The sequence below is a fragment of the Panthera tigris genome, chromosome B4, assembly GCF_018350195.1.
Source record: "Panthera tigris isolate Pti1 chromosome B4, P.tigris_Pti1_mat1.1, whole genome shotgun sequence".
NCBI lineage: Eukaryota > Metazoa > Chordata > Mammalia > Carnivora > Felidae > Panthera > Panthera tigris.
This window is the reverse complement of record NC_056666.1, coordinates 38,347,189-38,369,855: the sequence shown is the minus strand read 5'-3', so window position 1 is coordinate 38,369,855 and position 22,667 is coordinate 38,347,189. Positions and strand designations below refer to the sequence as shown.

Sequence of the window (22,667 nt, the reverse complement as noted above, 5' to 3'; positions counted from 1 at the left end):
GGCAGAGGCCCTTTTCTTGCTGTAGAATGACACGGTTGAGCCTGGTAAATCTTTTTTTATCCTTTCTGATCAAAAATAGTGTTGGCGTCTCACCCCAGGCTGGGGAGAGGTGGGTGGAATCTTCTCCAAGAAATCCGTTTGGGCTCTTAACAACTCTTATCTTAGGTTAAAATTTGAGAGGCCCTTGGAGCCAGGGTTGGAAATGGAAATAAGACAGGGTCTTTTCCGGAAAGCTCCATGTAGGGAGGGTAGGGAGGCCGGGACCAAGTCAGGAGGGGAATTCGCTCAGTGCGCCACAGGGGAGAGCAAGCAAGGCAGAGACATAAGAGGGTTTAACTGGCATAAAAGCAGCGGAAAATGTTCACACAGCATCAGGATCCCGAGTGGAAACATGAGAGGCTGCTAGTGGGTTGAGTACCTTCCGTTTTTCAAAACAAAATGTAGGGAATCATTGGTATAGTCGGCAACAGAAGAGTAAAGGCAGATGTAAGGGAGACAAGCCCCTTTGCCTTCTGAGATTTTTATTTGAAGATGGCAGGATGTTTATTATTTAGATGTCTTAGATTTGTGGCATAGCTGAAGATCTATCTAGATTTAAATATCTCTAAGGGAATTTCATTACAAGATCAAGGAAAAAGTCTGCAAGGTTTTGGCTTCTGATGAAAAGCATCTAAAACTAAGCAAAATCAAAGCAAACCCTTAAACAAACAAATTATTGATTTGGACGATGTGAGGAAACCTCAACGGGAGAGCCTTTTGGGAGTCAAACAGTGGAGAGGAGAGTGGGAAAATATTTAGGGCTCAGCCTTGGAGACTACCTTCTGGGCTGGGATTTCTCCTCTATGCCCACCGGGAAAAAGAAATGAAATCGATGCCATCTTGTGGTTTATAGAGTGGAAAAGACATGAGCCCAGCACCCGAGGAGGCCAAGTGACTTTTCCAATGCTGGGACATCAGCGCTAACGTGAGGGAGTATGCTGTTTTTAAAAAAATCCAAAATCGACTTTTCTTTCCTTAACTCTATATTGCTGTGGGAGGTAAAGGGATTTAGTAGAAAGGGCATAGGTCTGAGACGCCCTTGGGTTGAATCTGGCTGTTTGGGGACAAGTTTTTAATACTGTTTTCAGACTCCATTTACTCACCTGTATGAAGCCCACACTGCCCCCCCCCCCAGACTGCCTCAGGACTGTCCCCACCTTCTCAAGCATGGCCTCCAGCTCTTGAAAGCTCTCCCCCAGGCCTCACACGCTTATGGGTTCACTCATTCATTTAGGGCCCGTTCCACGTGCTGGGGACCCAGCTGTGGACCAAAGCCACAAAGCCTTGGCCTCCATGGAGCTTACTTGCCAGGCCCGTGCTATGCGGTAGACACATAACAGGAGCCACACATAATGCTTTTCAATATTCTAGTAGCCACTTCAGAAAAAGTAAACAGGGGAAATTGGTTTTATTAACCTTTTGTTGAACCTGATACACACCAAATATCATTTCAAGTGCAATCTGCAAATGTGCTAATCAGATATTTGACATTTCTTTTTTTCTGAACTACGTTATTCTTACAACACATGTCAGTTTGGCCACATTTCAAGCACTTGATGGCCTCGCGTGGTTTGCAGCTACTCTATTGGACAGGGTAGTGGTAGGGGTCAGGAGCAAGACTCCGCCGGCCGCCCCGGTGACCACAGTTGCCTGCCTGCCTGCGGGAGAAGGTGCCTACAAACCAAGGTGCCTCCCTGGGCACCCGGGTCCACCCTGCTGCAGCACGCTGATTTCACGAAGCAAGAGGGACAATGTCTACCCTAGGAGTTCTGTCCTAGTTCATGCATTCAGGCGAGAGAATGACACAGTGCTGTCTCTGTGATAACAACAGTAACATAATCAGTACTTAATGAGTACTAAGTATGGGCCCTACCCACTTCACATGCTCTGTGTCTTACTATCTTCTGGACAACTTTGCAAGAGGTACTCCTATCACCCGTGTTTAACAAAGGAGGAAAGCGGCTCAGAGAAGTTACATACCTTGCTGAGGGTCGCATGAGTAGTAAGGGACAGAGCTGGGACTTGAACCCAGGGCTGTCTAAAGCCACAGACTTGTGTTACTCAGAGAAAGCAGAGAATGAGATCCAGGATGAACACAGGTTCCCGGAGTCTTTGTCTAAGGCTCTCCTGCTCCACTCACAGGCCACACTGCCAAGTCAAAGTGCCTTGGGGATGCAGGTGTCATTGAGGATGACTCAGGGTCACATGGAGAGGTGACATCTGTGAGACGTGTGGGCATTCCCGGGCCTACGCATGTTCTTACTACAAATAAGATAGCACAACCTTTGAAAACCATGTAGCAGTGTGTGTGTACACGCGCGTGCATGTGTGTGTTACAAATAAGATATTAGCTTTTTAAAAAGTTATTTATTTGTTTGTTTATTTATTTATTTATTTTAGAGAGAGTATCTCAAGCAGGCTCTGCACTGTCAGCGCAGAGCCCGAGGCAGGGCTTGAACCCATGAACCGTGAGATCATGACCTCTTGAGCTGAGATCAAGAGTTGGATGCTCAACCCACTGAGTCACCCATGTGCCCCACAAATAAGATATTAACTTGTAAAAAAGAGTGTCTCCTAACTCTTAAGTTTCATGTGAAAGTTTGCTACCATTACTAAATATTTATTGCTATACTGTTACCGTGCAGTCACCAGTGTGTCCAGGGGGCTCACCACAGCCTTGATCCCTGGTGCCGTGATGTAATAGCAAATGGCAATGGAGAACAGAACCTGGCTTGCATATTCTGTCCCCAGTGGCTCCTAGCACCTGGAAGTTTTTGAACTTCACTTACAGATATATTGCAGTAAAACCCCATGCCCAGGTGAGCTAATTAGCCAGGTGTTCTCATTTGCCGGCTTTCCTGGTGCTGAAATCAGTCTTTATGTTGAGCCTTGGGTGGCCAGCAGCACTCCTGGCTCTTCAGAGCACAGCTAGAGAGACACTTAGAAGCCTTCAGACATGATCGAGGGCCCCAGGCCTCCCTGCTCCAGTCCCTGGGCCGGTGAGAGGCCAGGAAGCCAGCCACCAGCATCTGGAAGAGAAAAGTGTCCCCGACTGTGCCTCAGGTTCCGGGTCATCCTGGTGGTCTTGCTAAATGAGATTACCTTGAAGACCATCCAAATCCCATGACCTCTCCAAGGCCATTTAAGTCCTGCTTTATGTACAGAAGACTTTCCTGCATGTGCGCCCCCTCCAACCGGTAATGTCCTGCAGTCTTGTGCCACTCAGACATGGAACCTCCTTTCCTGTATGGTTAGCTGCACATTTTCCTTTCCTTCCCATTCCCAGACTTCTGTGAGTGACCTCTCCCGGCCACAATCATCCTGTGACATGTCTGATGTTGACTTGTGACATTTCTGGTGATGTGGTTGGCAAACTCCACCTTGCTGCGGAGAAGGTTTAGTGGGTTGGACAATGTGCAACAATTGGGTGCACAATGTCCTTAATTAACTTTTCATTTGGCTTTGCCTGCCACCTCTCCATCCAGAACATGCATTCTCGGAGATTTGGGCTCTTGTAATTTTGACCTCCAACTGTATCTGCCTGACTTACCTTGGAGACTCAGCAACAATGTTTTGCTCAATACTGAGCAAAGGGCTAGTAAGTAGTACCTCAGTTCCATTCAGCTCCCTCTGATGCTAATTATTTGCATAACACTCTTTACTTTTACTTCGGTGCAGTTATATATGTATTATATTTTCATGTATTAGTTAAAGCCTCTCCCCTGCACTGGTGGTGGGGGTGGGGGCAGTTAGTTCTCCACTCTATCCTGAGCACCTAGTACAATGCTCAGAACCTGGTAGGGACTCGGACTAGTTAGTTCAGTAAACTCACATATGAACGAATCAGCGTGGCCACTGTGGGGCGCGGGGGTGATGAAGGCAGAGAGATGGGGAGTTAGGACCTGGGGTGCTCAGAGGCTTTCTGAAGGCTTCAGCTATAAAGAGAAGTGAGGTCAGCTACAGAAGGGCATGTGGAATAATGAAAAAACATACTGGCCAAGAAGCCAGGGACCTAAGGGTCAGGTATTTTCCTGCACTGGGGTTTATTTCCTATGTAACCTTGAGAAAGTCTTGTGAGGGTTGAGGGTGATAATTTTGCAAAATTGCTTTCTAAACCACAAAGTGGTGGGGTTAGATGCTATTCACCATCCTGAGATCTGGTCCCTGCCTACTTGTCCAAATATACTTCTATTAATTTTATTTAGCTAAGTTTTTCTTCTCATTTAAAAAACTGTTTTTTTCCCCACTATTGCACAAATAATACATTGTAATAGCAAAAATATTAGAAAATACAGAAGGAGAGAAAAAAAAATCACCTCTTAAGATTACCATCCAGAGAGGCGCCTGGGTGACTCAGTTGGTTAAGCACCTGACTCTTGATTTCGGCTCAGGTTATGACCTCACGGTTCATGAGAAGCAGCCATGAGTCGGACTCTGCAGTGACAGTGCGGAGCCTGCTTGGGATTCTCCCTCCCTCTCTCTCTCTGCCCCTCCCCTGTGTGCTCTTGTGTGTTCATGCATGTGCTCTCTCTCTCTCTCAAAATAAATAAAATTTTACATAAACTTAAAAAGAATATTACTGTCTAGAAATAACACTGTTGATGTCTCCGTGTTTAGCCTATGTAATTAAAAAAAAAAAATAGGTATGACCAGGAGCGCCTGGGTGGCTCAGTCGGTTAAGCTGAGTCGACTGATGTCGGCCTAGGTCATGATCTCACCATTCCCGAGTTCGAGCCCCGAGTTGGGCTCTGTGCTGACATCTTGGAGCCTGGAGCCTGCTTCAGATTCTGTGTCTCCCTCTCCACTAGAGTGGAGCCTCCCCACTCTGGTTGCTTCTAGCGTCCTCAGCAGCGATGCCAGTGAGGGGTACCGAAAGGTGACTTAGGGAGGAGGGTGTCTTCTTCCAGCACTTTTAACTCTCTCAAAGTACTTACTGGATTTATGTATCTATTGTTCGTCTCTCTCTACTGGAATATAAATTCCACAAGGTCAAAAGCTTGCTAGATTTGACTTATTGCTGCCTTTTGGCACTTAAAACAGTGCCTGCATGTAGTAAATATTTATTAAATGAAGGCATGAACACCCCCATGCTGTATTCATATGGAATAGGAAGCATTTGCTTTGGCTGAATTGTGCATATGAGCTGTATGGAAGGCCATGTTCACTGGTAAGACACATGTGGTCTGCCAGATCAAACTATAGTTGGAGACTGGGCTTAGCAGCGGTGTGATGGATAACCCCAACCCCCTCTGAGTCACCACTGCTACCTCCAGTGATTGCAAGCCTGCTCTCAGACCGTGCTACTTAGCATGTGGCCAATGCATTCTGCAGATTGGACACAAAGAGCTTTAAGAGCACTGCTGGGAACTGGGGCTTTGAGAGGGCCATCCAGTTAGCCTTGAGGCTATGCCCTTCTCAGGCACAAGGGTCTGCCCTCACTGGGCTGGACACAGTCTCCAGACTCAGGCCACTAAGCACTCAGGCCACTAAGCACTTCCACTTCATCTCCTCCTCTCCAGAATCTGGAAGAGGATGGGACTACACCTGGGTCATTGCAGCCCTGCCGGGAGGGAGGAAGTGAGGAATGGATCCTCTGTTTTTCCCCAAATTACCATAAAACGCCTTCCACTGTGGTCCCCAGTGGAAAGTGAGTTGTGATTGTGATTTGTCTGTGTGTGTTTCCTAGGTGGGATTCAAATCACAAGTAGCATAAGTGCCTGCCAGACAGGAAGAGTTACCTATTCCTCCCTCACCCCTGTCTTCAGCCTGTGTTGGGCCACTGATGTTGTTTTTAGTATTCATGAGGATCATTAGCAAGTGCTTAGATTTCAGAACCTGAGTCTTCAGATGGGCTATTTCTCCCAAGCCTTCTTTTTTATTTTTTTAAGTTTATTATTATTTTTTTAATGTTTATTTATTTTTGACAGAGAGAGAGAGAGAGACAGAGCATGAGCAGGGGAGAGGCAGAGAGAGAGGGAGACACAGAATCCAAAGCAAGCTCCAGGCTCTGAGCTGTCAGCACAGAGCCTGACGTGGGGCTCGAACTCACAGATGGCGAGATCATGACCTGATCCAAAGTCGGACGCTCAACTGACTGAGTCACCCAGGCACCCCTTTTTAAGTTTATTTTTATTTATTTTGAGAGAGAGACAGAACAAGCGAACACGAGGGGGAGAGGGGGAGAGAGAAAGGGAGACAGAGAATCCCAAGCAAGCTTCACACTGTCAGCGCAGAACCCTATGTGGGACTCGATTCCACCAACTGTGAGATCATGACCTGAGCTGAAACCGAGTCAGACACCTAACTGACTGAGCCACCCAGGTGCCCCTCTCCCAAGCCTTCTTGAGGACAGTTTCTTTCTTCTTTTTTTCCAGCTTTATTGAGATACATAGGTTAATTAACATATGAATCAACATATTAGCATATAATTAACATAATTTACATATAAAATTGGTTAATTAACATATAACATTGTGTAAGTTTAAGGTGTATAACAGAATGATTTCATATATATAATTGACAAATGGTTAGCACCATTTTGTTAACATCTGTCACAGCACATAGTTATAATTTTTCTCTTGTAATAAGAACTTTCATATCTGCTTCCTCATTATAGTCACCACCCTGTATGTTACATCCTTAAGACTTATTTATCTTATAACTAGAAGTTTGTGATTTATGACCACCTTCACCCATTTCCTCCATGTCCTGTTCCCCACTTCTGGAAATCACCAGTCTGTTCTCTGTGTCTATGAATTCTGGTTTTTTAGATTCCACCTATAGATGAAATCGTATAGTATTTGTCTTTTTCTGTCTGATGTATTTCACTCAGCATAATGTCCTCAAGATTGTGTTGTTCACAAATGACAGAATTTCTTCTTTTTTATGGCTGAGTAATATTACATTTCATGGCTGAATAATATAATATTTTATGTATATATACATACATATATATATATATATATATATATATATATATATATATATAATGTAACACATTTTCTTCATTAATTCATCCATTGATAGATACTTGAGGTTGTTTCCATGCTTTGGCTTTGTAAACAATACTACAATGAACATGGGGATATAGGTATCTCTTTGAGATAATGATTTTATTTTTCTTTGGATATATATCTAGAAATTAAATTCTTGGATTGTATGGTGGTTCTACTTTTAATTTTTTTTAATGTTTATTTATTTTTGAGAGAGAGAGAGAGAGAGAGACTAGGGAAGGGGTAGAGAGAGAGGGAGACACAGAATCCAAAGTAGGCTCCAGGCTCCGAGCTATCAGCACAGAGCCTGATGCAGGACTCAAACTCACAAGAACCGTGATATCATGACCTGAGTTGAAGTCAGATGCTCAACCAACTGAGACACCTAGGTGCCCCTCTCCTTTTAATTTTTTGAGGAACCTCCATACTGTGTCCCACAGTGGCTGCACCAGTTTACATTCCCGCCAACAGTGCACAGGGTTCCTTTTTCTCTACATCCCTCACCAATGCTTGTTAGCCAGTATCTTTTTGAGAATAGTAATTCTGACAGGTGTGAGGTGATACCTCATTGTGGTTTTGATTTGCATTTCCCTGATGATTAGTGATGTTGAGCACATTTTCATGTACTTGCTGTCTGTTTAAATGAGTGTCTTCTTTGGAAAAATGTTTTTGTAGATCCTTGGGTCATTTTTAATTGGATTATTTGCTTTTTTTGTTTTTGTTTTTGTTTCTATTTTGCTATTGAGTTGTATGATTCCCTTATATATTTTGAATATTACCACTTTATCAGATATGTGGTCTGCAAATATTTTCTTCCATTTTGTAGGTTGCCTTTTTATTTTGTTGTTGGTTTCTTTTCCTGTGCAAAAGCTTTTTAGTTTGATCTAGTTCCATTTGTTTATTTTTGCTTTTATTGCTTATGTTTTTGATGTCATTTCTAAAAAATCATTGTCAAGACCAGTATCAAAGCTTTTTCCCTATGATTTCTTTCTATGAGTTTTATGGTGTCAGGTCTTACATTTAAGTCTTTAACCATTTTGAGTTATTTTTAAATTTTTTTTATTATTTTTTAATCTTTATTTATTTTTGAGAGAAACAGAGACAAAATGTGAGTGGGGAAGGAGAAGGGGAGAAGAGGAGCGAGGAAAAAGAGAGAGAGACACAGACTCTGAAGCAGGCTCCAGGCTCTGAGCTGTCAGCACAGAGCCTGACATGGGGCCCAAACTCATGAACCACAAGATCACGACCTGAGCTGAAGTCAGACACTTAACCGACTGATCCACCTAGGCGCCCCCATTTTGAGTTAATTTTTGTTAGTGATATAAGATATGGGTCTAGTTTCATTTTTTTGCATATGAGTATTCAATTTTTTTTAGCATCATTTATTAAAGACTATCTTTTCTCCATTGAGTATTCCTGAATCCCTTATCAAATTGTATATGTATGGGTTTAGTTGGGGGGGTTGGTCTCTACCTCTGTTTTTATGACAGTACCATACTGTTTTGATTACTATAGCTTTGTAGTATGGTTTGAAAGCAGGAAGCATGATACCTTGTTTTGTTCCTCTTTTGCAGATATGCTTTGGCTATTTGGAGTCTTTTGTGGTTCCAAACTAATTTTAGGATTATTTTTTCTATTTCTGCTAAAAAAAATGCCTTTGAAGTCTTAAGAGCGATTGCATTGAATCTGTAAGTTGCTTTCGGTAGTATGGACATTTTAACAATATTAATTCTTCTAATCCATGAACATGGAATATCTTTCCATTTATTTGTATCTTCTTTAGTTTCTTTCATTAATGTCTTATAGTTTTTAGTGTACAAATGTTTCACCCCTTTGGTTAAATTTATTCCTAAGTATTTTATTGTTTTTTCATACTATTGTAAATGGGATTGTTTTCTTTATTTCTTTTTAAGATAGTTTGTTGTTATTGTATAGATATGCTACTGATTTTTGTATGTTGATTTTATATTCTGCTTTACTAAATTTATTGGTCAGATCTAATAGTTTTTTGGTGAACCCCTTAGAATTTTCTCTATATAAAACCATGTTATTAACACACAGATCATTTTACTTCTTCCTTTCCAATTATTTTTCTTGCCTGATTGCTGTGGCTGGAACTTCTAGTGCTGTGTTGAATAGGAATGGTGAGAATGGGCATCCTTGTCTTGTTCCTGATTTTAGAGGAAAAGCTTTTAACCCTTCACCAGTGAGTATGATTTTAGCTGTGGATTTTTCATATATGGTCTTTATTAAGTTGAGGTACATTTTTTATACCCAGTTTTTTTGAGTTTTTATCATGAATGGATGTTGAATTTTGTCAAATGCTTTTTCTACACCTATTGAGATGATCATATAATTTTATAATTCATTTTATTAATGTGATGTGTCATATTCATTGATTTGCATATGTTGACCCATCCATGCAACCTAAGGATGAATCCCAATTGATCATGGTGTATGATCCTTTTAATGGTGCTGTTGAATTTGGTTTGTGTCTATATTCATCAGGAATAGGGTACACAGTGTCTTAAAAACTAGATGACAGTGGTCAGTTCTACTATATTAGGGTAGTTACATTAGTGGTAGTTCCACTACAAATGTAAACATTGTTTCAACAATGCCTCGGCAGGAGAAAGTTTGTCACTTTTACATGGTAACATTACATGCCATTTTTACATAGCTCTTTTACATGGGAACAAGAAAGCCTAGAACCTTTGCTGGCTGCTATGATTTGTTGTTCCACAGTCACTTGTCACTCACAGAGCCAATTCCCTGGCAGAGCATGACCACAGTCTTTTGCTTTCCTTTCTCTGCTCTCTGACCTCTCCCATAACAATGATAAGGATATATTTGTGTTTGTATGTAGCTATTCACTTTCACATCCAGTGTTTCATCAGACACTCCTCTGATGGGACAGGTGAGAAACAGTTATTCCTACCTTTTCAGAGAAATGAACCAATTTTCCCAAGGTCACAAGGTGGTGAAGCCAGCACCTGAACCAGATTTTTTGATGCCTGGTCAAAACCTTTTAGGACACTGTGGTTCCTGCCAGCCTCTTGATAGAGGAGCTTGAGACAGAACAAGACTTCTCCATTGAGAAGGAAGTCAGACTAGATGTTTGATGAAGGAAGGTTAGGAACTGTTAGCTAAGTTGCCAATTAGGCTTATCTCTGCAGTGTGGATTCATTGTTGTTCTTACTCCCCTTTCATTTTCTACCAGCCACTAAAGTTCATGATAGGACTATGCTGTCCAAACTCATCGTGATTCCTGCAGGACTGTGACCTGGGAGAAAATGTGTGACTTTAGCTCTTTGAGTGGCTGTTGTAGAAGGTGCATTAAACAGTGGTTCTTGGTTTTCTTTTCTGTTTCAGATTAAATCAGAAAAGAGAACATGGGCTTGGATTTTTTTTGTTATTATTTATATATGTTCATTCACTTGGCTTTGATAGCGAGCCAGACATTTTGCTAAGTGCAGGAAATAGGATATGATCCGTTCTCTCAAGGCATGTGCAGGTGGTATGTATGTGTGTGTATATGTGGGAGAGAGAGAGAGAGAGAGAGAGAGAGAGAGAGAGAGAGAGAGTATAAGAGAAGGATGGGGGAGCACAGACAAGTCAATCTCTACCAGGAATAATTCCTGCAGCAGACGTAAGTCCTGGAGACTGTGGAAGCCCAGAGGAAGAAGTCAGACTGTGCTGAGGTCAAGATGATTTCTCAAATAAAGTGCCCCTTAAATGGAATTCTTAAGTGTTCATAGGACTTAGCATAGACAAGGAGAAGGGCATTCCAGGCAAGTAAGTGGTATGTTTGAGATGCTGAGGCATGAAAGAGATGTGAGAATAGAAAATCATTTGGAGGGAAGAGAATGTGGAGAAGATAACTGTAAAGAGGTGGTGACAGTCCTGCGTATTTAAGAGTTATCCTGAAAGCAGTAAGGAGGCATGGTCAGGTTCCCGGGCAATGCTGCCATGGCTTGGCTAACTGGTCTGTTTGGGTAGTATCTATTAAAAGCCATTAAAATATGTGTACAAAATGCCCTTTGGCTCAATAACATTACCTCTGGGAATAATAATACTTACCACCTACTGCATAGTGCTTACCATACCAGATATTTTTTATATATTGTGTATGTTATTTTTAAAATTCTTATAACAATTCGGTAAAGTGCAAACCATTGGTCCCATTTTACCGATAGAGAAACTGAGGTTTCAAAGAGTCTGGTTTAGGATTGAATTCACACTGTGTCATTAATTACCTGCTTTCCTAAGACAAACTACTTACCCCTCTGGAGCTGTTTCCTGAAGAAGTACTATTTAAAAAAATAATGCAACCAGAATTAAATGCAAGGTGTTCTTTTTTTTTTTTTTTTTTTGGTTATCCATTTATTTGGGTTATTTCTGCCAGAGCTGACCTCCATTTTCTTAAATATTTACGATTAAATAGAAGAGCCAGAATTGAGTGGCGTGGAGTGGTGTGGACAGTGGCCTTGTTTGGGGGGACCATTCTGACAGTTGCTTGCTCCTGCAGTTTTCCTTGTGTGCACCCATGCAGCTCTTATCTTCTACCTCCTTTATTTGTATCTTGTCCCCCTGCAAGATTGTAAATTCACTGAAGAAAGGGATGGTCTTAAGTACATCTTTGTATCTCTCACACCGTCTGCCTGGTTCAGTGCTTTCCATGTGCCCAAGAGAGCTCAGAGATTAGCTTTTTTTTTTTTTTTTTTAGTTTATTTATTTATTTTGAGAGAGAGAGAAAGAGAGTGTGAGAGCACAAGCAGGGGAGGGGCAGAGAGAAAGGGAGAGAGAGAGAGAGAGAGAGAGAGAAAGAGAGAGAGAGAGAATCCCAAGCAGGCTTCACACTGTCAGCCCAATGCGGGGCTTAAACCCATGAACCATGAGACTATGACCCGAGCCAAAACCACGAGTTGGATGCTTAACTGACTGAGCCACGCAGGCACCCCAAGATTAGCCTTTCTAGAAGTAATTAGAACATAATGATTCAAGGAAAAATAGGGGCTCTGAGAGTAAAGAGACTTGATGGCATAGGGAAGGACACAGAAAAAAAAAAAGATATTTTGGGTTGGAGACCTGGAAAGGAAGGTTTGGAATTAGGGGATCTGGGAGAATGTATTTAACAGGAAACATGCAAAATGTTCTCATTAATGCTAAGTCGAGAGAGTTGTCTTAGTATGGGTTCCCCGGAAGGAGATCTTGAGACGGGGGGGATCCATGTGCAAGCGGATGGAATTAAGGAAATGCTCTTGGGAGAACCCGGTAAAGGAGAGGGAAGGAGGACAGGCGTAGGGGAAATAGCCAGAGTATGGTGTCAGGTGGAGCTCCAGCCTCAGCCTTGTCCTACAAAAGTGTTCCAAAGTGTAAAGTACAACTCAGAGTTTGTCCTCGCTTGGGCTTTCACACTTCCACCCCAGCCAGTCATTGGCTATCAACTGTTTAGAGGTGACTGGGAAGCCCCAGCCACTTCTGTCTCTGTCTATAAGGACAAAGCCACTGCAGCAGCCCAAGGGCCGGCCTTGGAAGAGGCACAGGTGCAGGGAGTTAGAAGCAAAGGCATGTAGATGCTGGTGGGGGGCGGGGGAGGGTGCACAAATATCCGAGGGGATGTGGGTGGGGTATCAGTAGTGTCACCTTGATGATTCCTGTCTTAACTGTGTCCAGCTGTACACACTGATGTCTGCCTCTGAAGCCCACTTTGCAGCTTCGTCACCTACAAAGTGGGACAGTCTTATTTTGCTTTTGCTCATATCACAGAACGATTGTCAAAACAAAATGAAATGAGACAGGGTACCTAGAATCATGTTGACATCAATAAGCCATTATACAAAGCCAGATGTCATTACCGTATCTTTCTTTTCCAGGCCCAGAGGATATATTAACTCCTGGTCCTCACTGGGCACTTGTCTTGCAAGCATCGACGCTGACAGCCTTTGAAAAGAGCTTGTTTGTGTTGGGAAAAGCAGGCACTTTTTTAATGTTGTTAAATTTTGCAGCAGTTTCTTTAATATATACCAGCCGCCTTGAACTACGTCTAATTAACCACCAGATATCACGCTGTGGCAATGTTTGGCTTTGATGTGCTCATCAGCATCAGCAAGAAAATATTGGAAAGCTAATCATAATAGGACTTAGCTCTTATAAAATGCCTTTTATCTTCAAAGTGGTTTACAACCATTAATTATTAGAGGAATTGGGGTGAACAGCAACCATCTCACGGAGACCTCAAACCATTATCAGGGCCTTTAATGTATCTTATAATAGAGCAAGAGAAGTGTGAAGGGGGATGTTTAATAATAGTTGTCCAGACCTGGAAGAGTTATTTTATGGAGGTAGGAGACAGCTGTTCCCTGTCTCCCTTGAGGCGAGAACAAGGAAATTGGACCTAATTTGAGGGAAGAGGAGGCAGGATGTAGCAGTTGCATAAGCGACAGCAGGCAGCAGAGTGGTAAGATTGCTCTCCCAAACGCTCTCCCGTACACCTGCCCCTTTATTTAGGCTGAGGAGGCATGTGGCCTTCTTGGTGGCCCGGGGTGGGTGACATCACACCACGAAGTCCCACCCAGCTGTGGCAGCCAGGGGTAGATTTAGGAGTTTCTTGATTGTATCTATTCATGTAATATTTTCTTTGTTTCGTTGCTTTTTTGCTTCTTAGTTTGCCCTGTTAGAATTTTATCTCGGGTGGAGAAAGCCCACTTGAATTCCATAATAGTAAGAATAACCGTAGCTAATATTTTACAGATGAGAAAGTGGGGCACGGAGAGCTTAAGACACCTGTCTGTGGCCATAGAGCTAGTACCTTGGGCAGGCCAGCGTTGGAATGTGTGTTTTTATCCACCACAGTAAGAGGCCTGTCAGAGAAGGGGAGGGATTGGTCCAAAGCCCCCTGCACCGTGTGTCAAAAAAGTAGGTAACAATTGCGTTTTCCATACGCAAAGTCTCATTTCCAGACTGGTCTGGTTCCTGTGCTAAATACTTTAATCCTGAGCAGTGAGTGGTGAAAGGGGCCCTGCAAAGCAGCTCAGCATCTTTGTTCCTCACTGCAAGGAGGCATGTACCTGCCTCACTGTCCTGAACACACCAGAGGGTCTGCCCCAAGGCCGTGGAGAGGAGGGGAGGAGCGCGGGCATGAATAACAGGCAGCCACCTGTGAAACCCTGAGGTTTGGTTACAGAACGTCTTCCCCAAGTACCAAGATGCATTTGAGATGGGCTGTGCCCCTTAAGTCTAGTGTGTGGAGCGGGGACAGTGATAGGAGGCATCAGCTACCATCGCCTGTGCAGACAGTCCTGGGGATGCAGAGATCAGGACACCCTGGGCAGAAACATTAGCCTCATGATTCCTTTCTCAGTGAGGGCTGATTGTTGGAAGCTTGAAATGGGCCGTGATAGGAATACTGACGTATAGAAACAGGCAGATGCTACAAATCCCCCCTCCTCACCCTGGAGAACTGGTTGCCGGATATTGCGGTGTCTTTTTTTTTTTTTTCAGCACCATTTCCGACACAAATGATTCAATTCAATTCTGATGCTAACTCCCCAGAGTTAGCATAGACCCGTGGTTGAGGGCTCCTTCCTGTAAGACTGCCCCCCTTCAGATCCCAGTCTCAAGTCCCCAGTTGCCACCCATATGTCCGACCGACCAGCAGGAAATTCCGGGCTTCCCACAACCCCTCCTCACATTCAGTAATTCACTAGGACTCACAGAACTCAAGCAAGTGCTTCACTTATATTTACTGGTTTATTATAAAAGATACAACTCAGGAACAGTCAGTGGAAGAGATGTGAAGGGCAAGGAAAGGTGTGTGTAGGGGGGTGGCATGGTGCTTGCATGCCCTCTCACCTCCTCCATGCACTCACCAAGGTTTGGAAGCTCCCAAACCCCGTAGGTTAGGACTTTTCATGGAGGTGTCATTATCAAGACATGATTGATTCAGTCATTGGCCATTGGTGATTAAACCTAAGCATCAGTCCCTCCTTCCTGAAGGTCAACTGTCAAATCTCCTGGTTGTTTCCTCTGGCAACAGGCCCCCATTCTGAAGCTTTCTAGAAGCCCACCAAGAATCAGCTCTTCCCCATAAACTCAGGTGTGCTCAAAAGGGGTTCATCATGAATAGCAAGAGATACCCCTTTCATTTAAGAAATTCCAAGGATTTTAGGAGCTCTGTGCCAGGAACCAGGGGCAAAAACCAAATATCTATTTTTTCATTAATCACAAATATTTACCACTCTCAGCCCTCACTGTCGATGGTCAGTTAAGAAGCCAACACATATTTCTTAGGCACCTGCCATATGCTAAGTACCAGACTTGGAATTGGCAGGGCATTTGTTTATTTAAATATTCAAATATTAATTTCATACTCACTAAGATTTATTGGGATGGCACTTCTCCCTTCAAGGACGAAGTAAGTCATATCATGTACGCTTGAAACTCTAGGCAACTAGACCAAGCAGTATATTCTAATGCTGAAAGCATGATAGAGTCAGTAAGAATTCAGGGGGACAGCAGCCAAAGCAGTCCAGACTGGGCGGCCAGAAAGACTTCTCGGAGGAGGTGGACTTATACCTGGGCCCTGAAGGCATACCCAACACTGAGAGTCGGAACAGACCTATATAGACTGTTTTTATAGGATGAAGAAGGAACTGGAAAACTTGCCTTTGTCAAGTCCTAGAAAACACTTACCATCTGAGGCCTTGATTCCTCCTTAACTTGCTCCTTCCCGGGGGGCCCACCAGTGTCATTCCCTCATGACATCCCATCCATTCATATTGGAGTTGTGTTTGAAAGCCTTTGCTCAGCACCCCTCCTGTGCCCTCTGCAGTTTGACAAGACCTGCCTACCTCTGCCTCCTTTTGACACTGCCCACTCAAAGTGAATGTCTGAAACTTTGAGCGGCTGCTGCATACGGACAATGCCTCTGGGGAAGCCTGGGTAATTAAAGAGATGCGAACAGATCCTGAAGATGCCTTTTGTGCTTTTGATTTTCCAACTTCCCGGCCTGCAGGAGAGATTCAAGCGAGATCAGGGTGATTTAGTGGCTGCTTTCAAGAGCACAGCGGGTGTGGTATGTGTTGGGGAGTGGGGACCAGCTGCTCTCTATCTCCACTGAGCCCTGAGTAAGGGGGTATTCAGCTTAGAGCCCCTAGGAGGGATTTAGGTTTGATCTATGACCTTTCTGATTATAGCAGTTACTAAGCTACTGGAATTATTGTGGAATTTTGGGAAGTGTTCCTGGAAATGTTTGAGGGCTAGATAATTTCCATCTGTGTATAAAGGCTTTTCAGGAAGCACTCTGGAGGGAGAAGAGTGGTCTGCAGGTCCTGATAGAGAAAGGAAGATGAAAAGTGGTGTCATGGCTCCCCTTGTGATGGTGGTGGCATTTTCCCTTTCCTTCTGGAATATACCCCACAATTTTCCCTTTTATGGCTGTATGTTAATCTAAAAAATATTTGAGGCAGAAAGTTGTGTTCGGCCCTGAGCCCACAGCAACCATGGGCTTCACCCAAATGTGAAACAGCCCAGCCAGTCACAGGGCTTTGTTTTATTTCTGAAAGAAAAGTAGAAACACTTCTGTTGTTTTGTCTGCTATTTCCCTTGGAAAACACACAGATGCTGTTCGAAGATCACAGGCCAAACCAGAGGGGGCTGGCATCACAGTAGGGGAACGGTCTGCCCCATTCCCTTACTGTCAGAGTTCACTGAGCTCTCTATGGTAAGGGACTGAGGATTTTCACAGAGAAATTACTTGATTTTATGCCGTTTCCTGCTTTCCAGAGTTGAATTTAGAAGGAAGAATCAGGCTCCTGGGGATAAATACAGTAGGTGGGGTCAGATTTGCAAGTCGGGAGATAGGAGAAGGTTCTGGCCTGGGCCTATTCTCTCTCTCTCTCTCTCTCTCTTTTTTAATAGATCTATTTAGCTATTGACATATAATAAACTGTACATATTTAAGGTGTACAATTTGGTAAGTTCTGATATATATTTCTACATACATATGTATGTGTATGTAACTATATATGTGTATATATGTGTATGCATATATAACTATATATACACATATATACTCATACATATATACATACATACATACATACATATCTGTATATATCTATATCTATATATATCTATATCTATATATATATCTATATCTATATATATCTATATCTATATATATATCTGTATCTATATATATCTATATCTATATATATATCTATATAATTTATATATATCCATGAAATGATCACAATTAAGACTGTGGACATATCCACACCCCCAAAAACTCTCCTCTTGCCCATTTGTAATCTCTCCTTCTCACCCTTCTTCACCCTCCCTTATCTCTTTTCTGCCACTATAGATTAGTCTTCATTTTTCTAATTTTATATAAATGACATCAAATACTATGTGCTCTTTTGTCTGGCTTTTTTTTTTTTTTTGCTCACATGATTATTTCAAGATTCATCTGTTTTGTTGCTTAGACCAATAGTTGATTCCTTTTAATGCAGAGTGGCATTCCATTGCATGCATATATGACAGTTTGCTCACCCATGTACCTGTTGAGGAATATTTGTGCTGTTTTGGGCTACTACAAATAAAGCTTCTATGAATGTTCATGTACAAGTCTTTGTGTGGAAAGAATGCTTTTATTTCCTTGGGTAAATATTTAGGAGTGGGATGTCAGGACCGTATGATAGAAGTTTGTTTGACTTTTTAAAGAAACCTCCAAATGTTTTCCTAAGGGGTTGTAGCATTTTACATTCCCACCGGCAGTGTGTGAGAGGTCCATCCAATTGTCCACATCTTTGCCAATACTTGGTATGCCGATCTTTTTTTATTTTAGCCATTCTAATAGGTGTTTGGTGGTGTTTCAGTGTGGCTTTAGATTGCATTTCCCTTATGACTAATGATGTTGAACATTTTCATGTAGTTGTGTGATATCCATATATCTTATTTGATGAAGTGGCTGTTCAAATGTTTTGCCCATTTAAACATTGAGTTGTTTGTTTTCTTATTCATGAGTTCTGAGAACTTAGTATATATTCTGGATCAAAACCCTCTATCAGATACAGGCTTTGCAAATATTTTTCCCAATGTGTACTTAAATGGCGTCTTTCAAAGAACAGGAATTTAAAATTTTTATGGAGTCCAACGGATCAGTTTTTAAAATATGCTTTTGCTATTGTGCCTAAGGAATCTTTGACTAAGCCACAGTCACAAGGACATTTTCTTCTTGTAGTTTTATATTTTTAGACATTACAGTTAGGTCTATGATCCATTTTGAGTCAATTTTTGTATGTGGTATAAGGTATGCATTGACATTCTTTTTTTTGCAAATGGTTATCCAATTATTCCAGTCCCATTTGCTGAAAAGATTATCCTTTCTCCACTGCATTGCCTTTGCATTCTTGTAAAAAAAATCAGTTATATGTATGGTCTATTTCTGGATTCTCTATTCTTTATTTTGTTCCATTTATCTTTTTATTTTTTTATTTTTAATTTTTGATCTTCATGCCAATAGCATACTGCCTTTTTTACTATAAATTTATAATGTTTTGAAATCAGATAGTGTTAGTCTTCCAACGTGGTTTGTCTTTTTCAAAGTTGTTTTGGCTATTCTAGGTCCTTTGCATTTCAATATGAATTTTAGATTGGCTTGTCAATTTCTACAAAAAAAAAAAAAAGTTTGATTGAGATTGAGATGAATCTTTTGATGAATTTAGGGAGAAATGACATCCTAGTACTACTGAGTCTTCCAAACCATGAACGTGAATATCTACCCATTTATTTTGGCCTTCTTTAATTTCTCTCATCAATATTTTGAAGCTTTCTGTGTACAGGTCTTACACATTTTTGCCAGCTATCTCCCTATTTCATATTTTTGATGCTATTGTAAATGATATTTTTATTTCTAAGTTTTTGTTGCTGCTGTACAGAAATACAATTGATTTTTTAGAGAAAACTTATATCTTTTAACCTTGTCAAATTCACTTATTGTTCTAGTAGCTTTTTGTGAATTTCACCAGATTTTCTACATAGATAATCATGTTGCCTGGGAATAAAGATGATTTTACCTTTTCATGTCTGATCCAGATGTTTTTTATTTCTTTTCTTGCTTCATTGAACTGGCTAGAATCTCCAACACAATGTTAAATTGACTAAACACTTTTTTATATATGTAATTTATTGTCAAGTTAGTTAGCATACAGTGTATACAGTGTGCTCTTGGTTTTGGGAATAGATTCCCATGATTCATCACTCACACACAACAGCCGTCCCAACAAGTGCCCTTCTCAATGCCCATCACCCATTCCCCTCCTCCCCACCCCCACCATCAACCCTCAGTTTTTTCTCTGTATTTAAGAGTCTTTTATGGGGGCACCTGGGTGGCTCAGTCAGTTAAGCGTCTGACTTCAGCTCAGGTCATGATCTCATGTTTCATGAGTTTGAGCCCCACATCAGGCTCTGTACTGACAGCTGAGAGCCTAGAGCCTGTTTCAAATTCTGTGTCTCCCTCTCTCTTTGCCCCTCCCCTGCTCACTCTCTCTCTCTCTCTCTCTCTCTCTCTCTCAAAAATAAATAAACATTAAAAAAAATTTAAGAGTCTCTTATGGTTTGCTTCCCTCTCTGTTTGAAACTATTTTTCCCCTTCCCTTCTCCCATGGTCTTCTGTTAAGTTTCTCAAGTTCCACATATAAGTGAAAAATATGATATCTATCTTTCTCTGACTGACTTATTTCACTTAGCATAATACCCTCCAGTTCCATCCACATTGTTGCAAATGGCAGGATTTCATTCTTTCTCATTGCCAAGTAGTATTTCATTGTATATATAAGCCACATCTTCTTTATCCATTCATCAGTTTATGGACATTTGGGCTCTTTCCATAATATGGCTATTATTTATAGCCCTGCTATAAACATTGGGTGCCCCTATGAATCAGCACTCTTGAACTCTGGATAAATTCCTAGTAGTGCTATTGCTGGGTCATAGGGTAGATCTATTTTTAATTTTTTGAGGAGCCTCCACATTGTTTTCCAGAGTGGCTGCAACAGTTTGCATTCCCACCAACAGTGCAAGAGGGTTCCCATTTCTCCACATCCTCGTCAACATCTGTTTCCTGGGTTGTTAATTTTAGCCACTCTGGTGTGAGGTGGTATCTCAATGTGGTTTTGATTTGTATTTCCCTTATGATGAATGCTATTAAGCGTCTTTTCATGTGTCTGTTGGCCATCTGGATGTCTTTCTTCTTTGGAAAAGTGTCTATTCATGTCTTCTGCCCATTTCTTCACTGGGTTATTTGTTTTTCAGGTGTTGAGTTTGGTAAGTTCTTTATAGATCTTGGATTGGATACTAACCCTTTATCCGATATGTCATTTGCAAATATCTTCTGTTCCATCGGTTGCCTTTTAGTTTTGTTGACTGTTTCCTTTGCAGTGCAGAAGCAGCAGTTTCTTGCTCTACATGTCTCTGAAGGCAAGGGAAATAAAAGCAAAAATGAACTATTGGGACCTCATCAAGACAAATAGACATTTTTGTTTCTTGATCATAGGGGAAAAACCTTTGGCTTTTTACCATTTAAGTATGATGTTACCTGTTGGTTCTTTTGTGGATACCCTTTTTCAGGTTGGGCAAATTTCTCCCTACTCCTGGTTTTCTGAGAGTTCTCATCAGGAGTGGATTTTGGGTTTTGTCAAGTGCTTTTTCTGCATCTACTGAGATGATCATAATGGTTTGTCGTTTTTAATTTGTTAACATGGTGAATTATATTGTTCATTTCAAATGTTAAGCCATTCTCTCATTCCTGAGTTAGAACTCCACTTGGTCAGGATGTATTTATTCTTTTTATATATGGCATTGGATTGAATCTGCTAAAATTTCCTGAAGAATTTTTGCATCTGGGGCACCTGGGTGGCCCAGTCGGTTGAGCATCCGACTTCAGCTCAAGTCATGATCTTGCAGTTTGGTTCATGAGTTTGAGCCCTACATCAGGCTCACTGCTGTCAGTGCAGAGCCTGCTTTGGATCCTCTGTCCCCCTTTCTCTCTGTCCCTCCCCCATGCACTCTCTCGGGAAAAAAAAACTTTTTTGCATTTATGTTCATGGGGGATATTGGCCTGTATTTTTATTTTCTTATAATTTCTTGGTCTAGTTTGGGCATAAGGTAATCCCGGCCTCATAGAATATGTTAGGAAGTATTTCATATTCTTCAGAGTTCTGAAAAGTTTGCATAGAATTGGTATTAATTTTTCTTTAAATATTTGTAGCATTCATCAATACAGCCACCTGGGCCTTGAGTTTTCTTGCAGGAAAGGTTTTCACTATTAGTTCAATTTCTTCAATAGTGTTACTCATTTTATCTATTTCCTCTTGAGTGAACTTTGTTATTTAGTGATTTTCAAGGAGTTTGTCCATCCCCTCTAAATTGTCAAATTTATTGGCATAAAACTGTTCATAGCATTCTCCTATTAGCCATTTAATGTCTGTAGAATTTGTAATGTGCTACCTCTCAAAGTTCTGATATTATCATTTGTGTCTTCTCTCTTTATTCATCTTCTTAAAGAACCGGCCTTTATTTTTATAAATTTTCTCTAGTGTTTTTCTGTTTTCTAGTTAATTGATTTCTGCTCAGACCCTTATTAGTTTTTCTCCTTACTTTGGGTTTCATTTGCTCTTCTCTTTCTAGTTTCTTAAGGTAGAAGCTGATGTCATTGATTTGAGACCTTTCTTCTTTTCTGTTATATGTGTCTAGTGTTATAATTTTTTCCCTGAGTACTACTTTAGCAATATCCAACCAAATTTGATATATTGTGCTTTTATTTTCATTTAGTTAAAAGTACTTTTTCATTTCCCTTTCCATTTCTTCTTTGACCCATGAGTTATTTAGAAGTGTGTTATATAGTTTTCACATATTTAGGGGTATTCCAGGGGTCTTTCTGTTATTGGTTCTGGTGTAATTCCATTGTGGTTAGGGTACATACTTTCTATGACTTCAGTCCTTTAAAATTTATTGAAACTCATTTTATGGACCAGGATATGGACCATCCTGGACTACATATTCCATGTGCACTTGAAAAGAAAGTACATTAACCCTTTGTTGAGTATTCTATAAATGTCAGTTAGGTCTAGATAGTTGACAGTGTTGTTTGTATTTTCTGTATCTTTACTGATTTCAGTCTACTTGTTTTATTAACTATTGATAGAGGGATATTAAAATCTTTGAATATGATTGTGGATTTGTCTGTTTCTCCTTACAGTTGTATCAGTTTTTGCTTCATGCATTTTAAAGCCTTGTTATTAGGTACAGAAGTATTTAGGATTATTACTATCTTATTGATGAATTTACTTCTTTATCACTATGAATTACTTTCTTTATTCTCATTAATATTCTTCCTTGTAGAATCAACTTTGCCTAATATTAATATGCAGATTTTTCTTGACTAGTGTTAACATGGTATATATTTTGCTAACCTTTTACTTTTAACCTATTTGTGTCATAAAGTTTATACTTCTTATAGGTAGCATACAGTTGGGTTTCCTCAACTTGTAGAGTCTGCCAGTCCCTGCCTGGATTTCCCCCTTCCTGTGTCATGGCCTAAAAACTCTTTAGGCAATAATAGGGCTCATTTTG

General features: G+C 41.1%; 1 protein-coding gene across 11 annotated transcripts in view; it reads left to right on the top strand.

Moving 5' to 3' along the window:
* Positions 1-22,667, top strand: part of CRACR2A (calcium release activated channel regulator 2A) — a 133,629-nt gene that overhangs the window by 30,445 nt on the left and 80,517 nt on the right. The window contains exon 1 of one of the 11 annotated variants that reach the window (XM_042991594.1): positions 20,320-20,360. The exons of the other annotated variants lie outside the window; for them this stretch is intronic. The gene's annotated coding sequence lies outside the window, so the exon portion shown is untranslated. Of the gene's footprint in view, positions 1-20,319; positions 20,361-22,667 lie in introns of those variants that run through there. 11 annotated transcript variants of the gene reach the window in all.